The sequence below is a fragment of the Sceloporus undulatus genome, chromosome 5 (assembly GCF_019175285.1).
Source record: "Sceloporus undulatus isolate JIND9_A2432 ecotype Alabama chromosome 5, SceUnd_v1.1, whole genome shotgun sequence".
Taxonomy (NCBI): Eukaryota; Metazoa; Chordata; class Lepidosauria; order Squamata; family Phrynosomatidae; genus Sceloporus; species Sceloporus undulatus.
Genome location: NC_056526.1, coordinates 123571183 through 123581861, shown reverse-complemented (window position 1 = coordinate 123581861; position 10679 = coordinate 123571183). Strand labels below are relative to the sequence as shown.

At 38.2% G+C, this 10679-nt stretch overlaps 1 protein-coding gene across 2 annotated transcripts in view; it reads left to right on the top strand.

Moving 5' to 3' along the window:
* The first annotated feature begins 408 nt into the window (after positions 1-408).
* The window catches only part of DLC1 (DLC1 Rho GTPase activating protein), a 295066-nt gene continuing 284795 nt past the window's right edge, over positions 409-10679 (top strand). Inside the window, exon 1 of one of the 2 annotated variants that reach the window (XM_042467912.1) lies at positions 409-729. The gene's annotated coding sequence lies outside the window, so the exon portion shown is untranslated. Of the gene's footprint in view, positions 730-1718; positions 1776-10679 lie in introns of those variants that run through there. The other variant, XM_042467913.1, reaches the window with a different exon arrangement.

Sequence of the window (10679 nt, the reverse complement as noted above, 5' to 3'; positions counted from 1 at the left end):
GGTCTGGATACAGAAATGTAGTCTTGATAAATTATTGTAGCAGTTCTTTTCACCTCAATAATACAAATAAAATAAGTTTAAGTACATAATAAACAAATCAACAGAATGCATTATTGATTAAACATCTTACTCGAACTCAGCATCAACACTATTTCCTTATTAAAAACAACTTACTAATATTGTATGATTCTGGTGGGTATAGTTAAAAACAAATGGGTTTCTGACTGATTTTTTTATTTTATTTTTTTGGAAAAACAAACAAACAGCAAGAACACAGTACTATTTTCCCTTAGAAATGACCACAGGAGCTCTGGTAGCATTTGCTCTGTGAATAGTTAACATTTATTATTAATTGATACTCTAATTAAAGCCATGCTAGTGCTTTCCATTAGCTTACTCTCAAATTTTTACGGAGCTGTCCGTCTGGTTTTAATCAAAACCAAATGGCAATCCAAGTTCCCAGGCTGGAAAAACTCAGAGGAAATCATTCAGAGAAGGCAGAAGAAAGCAGAAAAGATAAACAGCAGATAGTTTCACCAAATCTGTATCGAATAGAGGATGTAGATGCTGTGGGCTGCTCCAGAGATACGATTCCAGCAGTCTGTCAGACTGCAAAAGAGTAGTTACAAGGGTTTTATGTCAGCTGAATTCTAATATGATCAAGATGGAGTCTGTCCTCAAGTTTTTACAGTCGTGGATCTGTGAGACTCTAGAGAATACTCCATAGAGGTAATATGCTATATACGTATAGACTGTGGCTGCCTTTATATGCAGTGGCATTCTTTTCTCATAGTTCTCATTGGTTAAAAAGCTAACCGGCAGAACTTCATCTTTACATTATATTTGCATATGCTGAATCTGTATTATCTATCCATCTTGCCTCTTTCTTTTCCTCTCCTCATGCCCAGTTCTTTGCTCAATAGAGTAGGAAAGATTTAGAGAAGGGCAATATTTTCTTTCAAACCAGCTTTCTTAGCTGTTGTTCATTTATTGCTCAAAAGAGTTAAAAAGACATTGGGAATGTTTTCAAAATTGTTTTATTTAGGATGGGGAGGGGAAAAGCAAAGTTATGTTTTATTTATGATGGGGGGAGTATTAACATGAGGGGGTCATAAAAGGCCACAAGTTAGAAAAATTGGGATGTAAATATCCCAAAGCAGAGTTTTTGTCAAATGCTCTGTATCAGGATTTTTCTCCCATTCCCAGTCTCTCTCTGCCCATCACACACACACACACACACACACATTCACATACCTACTACTCAACAGCAGGAAATACTTTTGAAGCAATCTGGGCCTGGTTCTTTGAGGCCCCATTTCACAAAACATCAGTCTGCATTTAGTAGACAGAAGTAACTAGGGAAAGCTTGGTAGAATTCCATTTAGTTGAGGCTCCCTCCAGCTGCAGAATGTGTTTTGGTCAGAATCACACATATAGAGCAAAAGTGCTGAGAATAGAGCAATGATCTCAGCAATGAAATCCGAACTTTATGCTAGTGGCGGCTGAGACGAATTCTGGGTGGGTTCCCCCCTCCCCAAGTCTCGCTTCTCCTTTTTGTATACACAGCCAAAGTATTTAGAGCAGTCATTTGACTACTTACACCTTCTTGCTATTTCTATGGGTTAAATTTGGGAGTTTTAAAACTTTTTTTTAAAAGCAAGCTGCTTTCAAATATGCAAATATTTTCTGGAATCTATTAGACAGAATGCCAGGACTCTGTAATGAAGCTTTCTGCGCTGGATTTCAGCAGTATAACTGGAATGAAAAAAGGCACAGTAAGTGGAATATTGCATGCCAGCTGTGTCTTGAAATATACATGGATGAAAAATCTCAAGTAAACTGTTGCTCTGCTTTTCTTTCTTTTAAAAAGATGTTATGCTTACTGTTGATACCCAGTTACAAATGACACTTGCAAAGTATTGGATTGTATTTTTTGTAATGGCTATAAAAACAAGAAATATGAACATATTTTCTAATAACCTTCACTACCAATAAGAAGGGAGAGCATGGTGTAAAAAGCCACATCTCTTTTTGGTTTACAATGCAATCCTACAGTCCCATTGAGTTCATGTTCACAGGTAAATGTTTCTATAGGATTGTTTATATTATCCACCTCTCTGCTGGGTTTGATTCCATATAATTTTGTGCTCTTAAGTACATTTACAATGTGATGTCTTGAGATGAAGTTGCCAAATATATCAGTCCAGGCTGTCAGATGTCAAAAAGGAGGGTGGATGTAAGCAGAATTCCCATGCAAGCTTGTTAGGAAGTATGCACCCTTGAATTCTATGGAGCATACTTTTGAGAAAACATTCTTGAGACCAAACTCGGAAATTCTTTTATCAAGGCATATTCCAGTTGTTGTTTTAAAGGAGGAAGAAATTACAACACAGGTAATGCTGCCTGTGAAGCAACCTGTAATGCAGCTAAATTATTTGATTCAAAATTCCTTTTGGATACTTCCATGGCACAAAATGCTATTCCATACCAACCCTGCATAAAACCACAATAGATACTGTATATTATATATATATGCACTAGCCACAGAAGAAATATATGCAAGAATTCCAGTCAGTGGTGGGTTTGATAAAATGCTACTCAGTCATCTACTTTTGAAAGAATCTTTAGATCATTGGGTTTAAAGGCAGTCTGGTTAAAAGTTAGTGATTCTGGGTTAAAAGATACCATTCTTATCCATTCCCCCTTCTTCTCAATGTTATAAAAATCCAATATCACTTACAGGATGTTGTTGTTTTTTTCATCTATCCCTATTTCATGGTATTTTCGACCATACATTTCCATAAAAGCCAAGTTGGCAGGTAACTCTTTGTACAGCTTTGGCCAGATGCTTGCCATTTCTTACATTCATAGATCTAGAAGCATTCATGCCAGGTGGCATGAGAGCCATCTTCTGTGGGAACAAATTCCATATATTACTACATATGTAATATGTATGTATATGTCAATTCAGTATTTATGCATGTGTCAATTCATATGTCAACTCAGAACCTACTGTCAGTCATCTTTGTTAGGTGATATTGAAAAAGGGGGGGGGGGGGGTCAGATGTAAATCTTACTGACATGTAATCCAAATCCCAGTAAAAGCAGAATTCTGAATATTTCTGAAAATCTTCTGCCTATATATATATATATATATATATAGAGAGAGAGAGAGAGAGAGAGAGCATTAGGTGTTTGGTATGAGACAGATAATAGCTCAGACATCATAGAACTGCATTTGTAGATAGCACTTTTCTCATCAAAATTTGACTCCTTCTGTAAAACCACTGATTTTTTGCTGGATTTTTGCATAGAATCCATGCTTGTATGGCAAGAGCAAGACCACTGTTCACAGACTTGAAGCATATACAAAAAGTCATTATATGGGAACAAACTGGAATTACATAGGCTGTTTTCATAAAGTCTATACTATGATTGTCAGCCCACCCCCTGGTACATGCATATAGCATGCATAGAAAGCACGTGCTATATGTAGATGCTGGGATAGTGAGTGCAGGAGATGCTGGTGCAGCCCTGGTTTATCTTTCCATGCATGGATTGTCCACCAGTAAACTACAATTACTAGTGATCCACACTGATATGACTTTACCTGAAATTTGATCTTATCTTTAGCATAGCCTTTAACTGTCCCAGTTTGGCAGGCATGGTCTCAATTAATCCTTTGCTGTCCTACTTTTTCAGTTGTTTTTAAAATGTCCCAATTTCCTCCTCCCATTTTCCTCCTTTGTCTTCAGTTTATTTTGATTGCCATAAACTGAAATCAAAGTGCAAGAGAAATTTGCATCCAATTAACTTGAGGAGAGATAAGATGAGGGAGCAGAATCATGTCTTGAAGAGCCCTGGTGAGGCAGTAGTTAAATGCCTTTACTGCAGCCACTCACTTACAAACCACAAGGTTGTGAGTTCAATACCAGCCACGGGGTCAGGGTTGATTCAGCCTGGAATCCTTCTTAGATCACTAAAATGTGAGTACCAAGCTTGAAGGGGGCAACTAGTTTACAGTTGTAAACTGCTTAAGGAGTGCTTAAGTACACTGATAACTGGGATAGAGATGTACTTGTTATTGCTATTGTCTTTCCCTGTAGGATTGGGCAAAATCAAACTGCTTGCAGTCTCTCCTAGCTTGGGTGTTCTTCCTTATTAATAACTTTTGCTATCTTGACCACACTCTGATGTTGCTTGACAATGTGTATCCAGATTTTCAGCTGTGAAATATTTGATGGTATATTTTTTGTACTGGTATTGCTTTATGCCCTTTGCATTGTAGTCTTTCTTTCCTTTCTTTCCTTTTCTATTTCCGTCAATAACATCTTGATCCAGCCGGTCCAGGAAGCCCGCAGTCTCGGTTTCATCTTTGATTCCTCTTTGTCATTTATCCCACAGATCCAGACTACAGCCAAAGTCTGTAGATTTTTTCTCTATAATATCGCCAAAATCCGTCCATATTTCTCAGCTTCTACCGCAAAGACACTGGTCCATGCCCTAGTGGTCTCACGATTAGACTACTGTAACCTCCTCCTGGCAGGGCTTCCTCTCTCTCACCTCCACCCATTAATTTCTGTTCAGCATTCAGCTGCACGCATTATTTCACTCGCTTGCCGTTATGATCATGTCTCCCCTCTGTTGTCTTCCCTTCACTGGCTCCCTCTTCCTTTCTGCATCAGGTACAAACTTTTGCTACTCACCTTTAAAGCCCTGCATGGGCTGCCCCCTCTTTATTTAACTGATCTTCTCTCTCTCCCTACATCCCTACTCGCACTCTCCGCTCTGGTAGCCAAAATCTCCTCTCTCAACCCAGGATCTTCTCTGCCCCATCCCGGATCCGTCCCTTCTCTCTAGCTGCCCCTCATTCCTGGAACCTTCTTCCTCTGCATGCACGGCTCATCACTTCCCTAACCAGCTTTAAAGCTGAGCTGAAAACCATATTGTTTAGGGAAGCGTTCTCAGAGAATTTGTGATTGTTATCTGGCTGTCTGACAATATTTGATGTGATGTGATTTGTTTGATATTTGATGTTTTTAATCTGTTTTTTCCTTTCTATATGGTAATTTTATCTATTCCTCTTTTAATTGTTATTATCTTAGAATGTACGCCTTGGGCAGGCTTTTATTTACTCCTAATTTTACCGACTTTTTACAGCGCTGTGTATAATTACAGCGCTATAGAAATAAAGTTTAATAATAATAATAAATAATAATATAGCTGGTAATTAATGACAGTTCTTAGGTCCTGTAAGGAATTACATTTCAGTTTAGGATATTGTAGGCCTATTAAAAGTGAGACAATAGTTGCCCTCTGACTATAGTTATTAGTTTACCAGGGATTGATAAATATGTTCTTATTGTCTGTCAAGTACTACAAAATTGAGAGGTGTCATGCCCTGCTTCCAGAACATGGACATGAGTCCAAAACACAGTGCAGAAATAATCCAGTTTGAAACTACTTTAACTGCCTTCGCTCAATGCTAGGGAATTCTGGAAATTGTAGTTTTGTGAAACATTTAGCCTTCTGTGTTAGAGAGTTCTGGTGCCACAATAAACTACGTTACCAAAACTCCCTAGCAGTGAGCCAGGGGAGTTAAAGTGGTCTCATACTGGATTATTTCTGCAGTATGTTTTGGACCATGGAGTCTGACTCCAAAACTGAAGCAGTGGCCATGCTGGAACCTGCTGCTGAACCAGATAGGTGGAGGTTCCTGAGTCACGAGTCTCAGATAAAGACCAGAGTGCAGTACCAGCTCTGGCAGGAAGTCCTGCCCAAATTACTCCTACATACCTTCACCGAACGGAGAAAACAAAAGGTGGGCTTGAGGAGGTCTCAGAGGATTTATAGGAAGCAGCAATTAATTAAACAGCATATAGAGCTGCTGATCTATAAATTCCCTGCTCTACCATCAAAGACTAGTTGGAGATTATCTGACCTGCCTGGCTCCCCTTTGTGTCCCTGAACTCTGTGCTTGACATGGACTGTGTTTGTTTACTCTGGATACCATTTACCTAACTTGGATATAGCTGAACTCTCTTGCCAGACCTGAAACTTGTGAATGAAGTCTGTTTGGAACTTATGGCTGAAGAAAAGTTAGTGCCGAACCATAAGATGCTCTGTGAATTTGTTTGCTCATTAGCTGCTGACGTCTGCTACCAGCTATGTAGCAATCAGCCTTTGGCCCTGTGTTTGGGACAAGAGGGAGTGTTGTCAATATCTGTTAAAACATAAAACATGGCTGGTGATCTATGCCTTTTTATGTGGTGGAAAATCAAGTTTTGTGTTAAAGTCTTATAACTGGCATTAGTCACAACTTTAGAATGGAATGTAGGAGAAATGGACCGAATGGCTGGATTAGGTTTCCTAGATCGAGTGTGAGGAATATGTAGTCCTCCAGATGCTATTGTACTACTGTTGTCCTTTCTTGCTAGGGTAGAGGCAATTTTCAGTCCAACAGCATCTGGAGGGTCACATGTTCCTCACCTCTGCCCTAGGTGTTATGCTGATTTGAGATTAGTAGTGCAGAGATATAACACTGATTCCACGTCTGCTTCTCTTGTTTTTGTGCATTCTCCTGATTCTTTTGTTTTTGCACATCTTCTATTGCTAGATGCTGAGAAAGTGTCAGTTTTCCAAGTCATATCTGAAGACAGATAAATATTTTATACCAATCATTCATCTGGTCTTATTCTACACTTTTAGAAAGCAACCTAGAAGAAGCATTTAGCCTTGACTTCAGGATTCATGATCTAGGCCATGTCTTCAAATGTTCCTCCAGATGTATAGTAGACTAAACTATGCTGAAGTCTAGCAACAGATATGATAGCTCCTCTGGTCTGCTAGATGCAGAATTTTACTTTGTAATATACAGTGGGCCCTTGATATCCACTGGGGTTTGGTTCCAGGACCTCCCACAGATACCAAAATGCTCAAATCCCATTAAATATAATGGCATAGTAAAATGGCAAAATCGAGTTTTGAGTTGGGGAATTTATATAGTTTTAAAATATTTTCAAGCTATGTATCATTGAATAAAATGTGTGGTTAAGAACCCACAGATATGGAGGGTTGACTGTATTATTTGTCTTTATGCTGCTTAGCTCTCAGAGGCCTGAAGTCTCCAAACGTCCAGGCCCCAGTAATTTTGGGTCTCTGTCCCCTTCACCAAGGTTGTTTTTTCCCCAAGGTTGCTTAGCTATGAAGTGTTGTGTGCCCTTCTCAAAAGTGTCACTGCAGAAAGCTATTCATACACACACACACACACACACACACACACAGATTACAAGAAACTTTTTAACAAGATGCTGCTGCTCCCTAAATCAGTTCCCATCAATCTGTATATTCATACCTAATATATAAATGTTGTCCTTGTGCAAATGTATTACGTATAGTAACATTTTATTTATTTATTTATTTATTTCCCGCTCTTTTCCCAGGACTGGGACTCAGAGCGGCTTCACAGCATAAAAAACAGTACAATTTAAAAAAAGTACATTGAAAAGAATTTTTAAACTGGTCCAACATCCCAGGCTGTCCTTATAGCAATTCCATACCTGTGTGAACAGGTAGGTCTTCACCTGCCGGCGGAAGGCCATCAAGGAGGGAGCCATTCTGATCTCCCTGAGCAGGGAGTTGCTCCTTCCTCTACAAGACTACCCCTCAGAGCTATTGTTCTCTCAAAGACTTTTTAAAATCCCACTAAAATCAGTGGGGTAGATAAAATAGTATAGTCCCAGTTTCAGAACGATCACCCCATCATGAGGCACTTTGGCCTCAAACTTTCAACATTACGATCTTCTGATCAGCAGAATTGACATCTTAACCAGTAAGCCACCATTTACCCTTAGGGCACTATGGACAGGCAAAAAGACAAACAAATGGGTCCTAGAACAGATGAAACCAGAAATCTCTCTGGAAGCCAAGATGATTAAACTGAAACTGTTGTATTTTGGCCACATCACGAAAAGCCACAAATCACTGGGAGAAAAAACAATGCTAGGAAAAGTGGAAGAAAGCAGAAAGAAAGGAAGGCCATATGCTAGATGGAGGGTCTCTATTAAAGAGGTCACAGGTATGAATGTGCAGGAAATGAGTAGGGCAGTAGATGACAGAGAGTCTTGGAGATGTCTCATCTACAGGTTTGCCATGGGTCAAGACTGACTCGAGACTGACAACAAAAACAACAAATAGTCCAGGAGTGGGAATCATATAGCCCTCCATATGTTGGTGGATTTAAACTCCCAGCATTCCTCACCACTACTTATATTAGCTACAGCAGTTGGAATTTGTCATCTAACATCTGGAAGACCACAGGATTCCAATCTTACTATAGTTTCTTATCCTAATCCCATGACTAGTTTTTTTTAACCTATATTTTGCTGTGCCTTGTGTTCTGTGGACACATTATGGTACAGTGGGCCCTTGGTATCTGCTGGTTCTGGGAGCCCCGTGAATATTAAAATCTGATGATGCTCAAATCCCGTTATATATAATGATATATCAAATTGGTGTCCCTTATATAAAATTAAGGTTTGCTTTTTGCATTTTTAAAAAAATATTTTCAAGCAAAATGTGGATGTTGGAATATGCAGATGAAAAATCCATGGATACAGGATGGCTTTATAACGGAAATAACTTGTTAACTGTTTGGACTAAAAATATTTTCAATATATAAAACTATGCTCTGATTCTTATTGTGATTCTTACTGTGTCTCTTGTGTCCACCTGTGCTTCCTAACCACATTTTCTATTATTATTATTATTATTAATATTACTTTACAACCTGCTTCTTTTCTGGCCCTGGGATTCAAATCAGCTAAAAAAAGATGCAAATAAAAGTTTACATTATACAAAAGTGAAGATATAATTTAACTGTCACTAAAAGCTTAACATTTTTTAAAAAGAAGAAAACACCCGATATAAACAATATAATACATTATTCAAGGCCTTTTCTCTTAGCAATGAGTTCTCAAAGACTGATTTTTAAAAAAAACTCATAGCAAGGAAGATGCCAGTCTAGTCTTTCTAGGAAGAGAATTATGAAAGCTTTTCCCCTGTCTCCTTTCCACATTTCTTCTTGTGTTCTGCTATTCTGCTCTTTGCCAGTAAATTTCAGAATTCACGTTTGTTAGCCAAATAAGTCAAAATTTTAAATTATGATCAGAGGATGTGCCAGTATATTAGCTTGTGTTATTTATTTTGAATGTTTAATTTGGAATGCCTTAAAGCCCAATTGGATTGTTCTGGCATTTCCTCTACTTGCGTTTGCATAATGGAAGGGTTTTTTGCAGGCTGTATAAAAGTGATATATGAAGTCCATAGTTAGTTGGCATTGCTCTTTTATAAAATACATATTCTTCATACAGTTAGTTTGATCCCTCATATCTCTAGATTTTTTGGTTGGAAGGAAACGACTCTGCCTGAGGTCTTGTAGGTCACTTCTTCAGCCTTCCCCAACTTGGTTCTATCCAGGCGTTTTGTCCTACCATTCCAGTGAGCCCAGCATGCATGATGACATAGAGTCAGTGACAGTTGCCATTACAATCCATTAACTTTCTGGAGGTCACCAGGTTGGGAAAGTCTAGGGCTGATGTTATTAGGTTAGAAATTCAACTCTGTGTGGGGAACCTTGATATAATGATAATGATAAAACTTTTTTTGCACATAAAACCTCCTTTTCCAATCTTGTATTCTCGAGCTAGATTGTAGTACAATTCTCGTCACTGAATCCAGCCATGAAAAAGTGCAATTCTTGCTGTTGGTGATACTAATATTGACTGAGGAAAATGGGGCTGCTAATAAACACAGCTTTGTGGGGGGGGGGGGTCAGGTTAGAGAAGGCTACATAAAATACAGTTTAGCATCATGTCTGAACCAGACCTTGGCTCTAACATGGAGGTCTAAACAATGTTAACACTAGGAAGAAATCCAGAATCTTTGTTCTGAAATGAAAGAGTTGTCACCTATGTTGTCTTACTTATAGCTGAAGTATTTGGAAGGATAATTTCATCCAAATTACTGTATATTTTCCTCTTAAAATAGGTTGTTTCTTCTTTCAGAGGGATTCCATTTTAGAAATTTCCAAAGAGTCAGCATTTCTTCACCTGCATGAAAATTAGATGTTCCAGCCTTCCTTACTGGAAATGTTAACTTAAGCCTCATCTCAGCTAAACAGCTGAGTAAATTTTGGCAACTGTTTTCAACCATTGGGTTCTTTGGTTGGTGTATAATGGATGTAGTTGCTGGTGTAAATATTGGGAATACATTTTCATTCTATTTGGAAAATATGCAACGGAAATATTTGAAAGCCAAATGTCAATAGTATTTCTGTAATGATATGTCATACAAATTTCTCTCACCTAGGCTACCAGTGGAGCCATTTTCAACACCGAGTCAACAGGGATACTTGGTGATGATAACCCTTGTCAGCAATGGTTCAGTTCTTTAGTGCATAGAAGACCATACTGTACAGATTTAGGGACTATGTCATTCACCTCAAATAAATTGATTTAATGAAGTAGGGATATGTACAGGCATCTGTTTATAGGATTAGGCTATAGTTTGGCATTGCTTTTTGGAATAATTAGATCCATTTTAACCCTTTCTATGTGCTACTGCTTAGATACCAATACTAAATAATAATAATAATAATAATAATAATAATAATAATAATA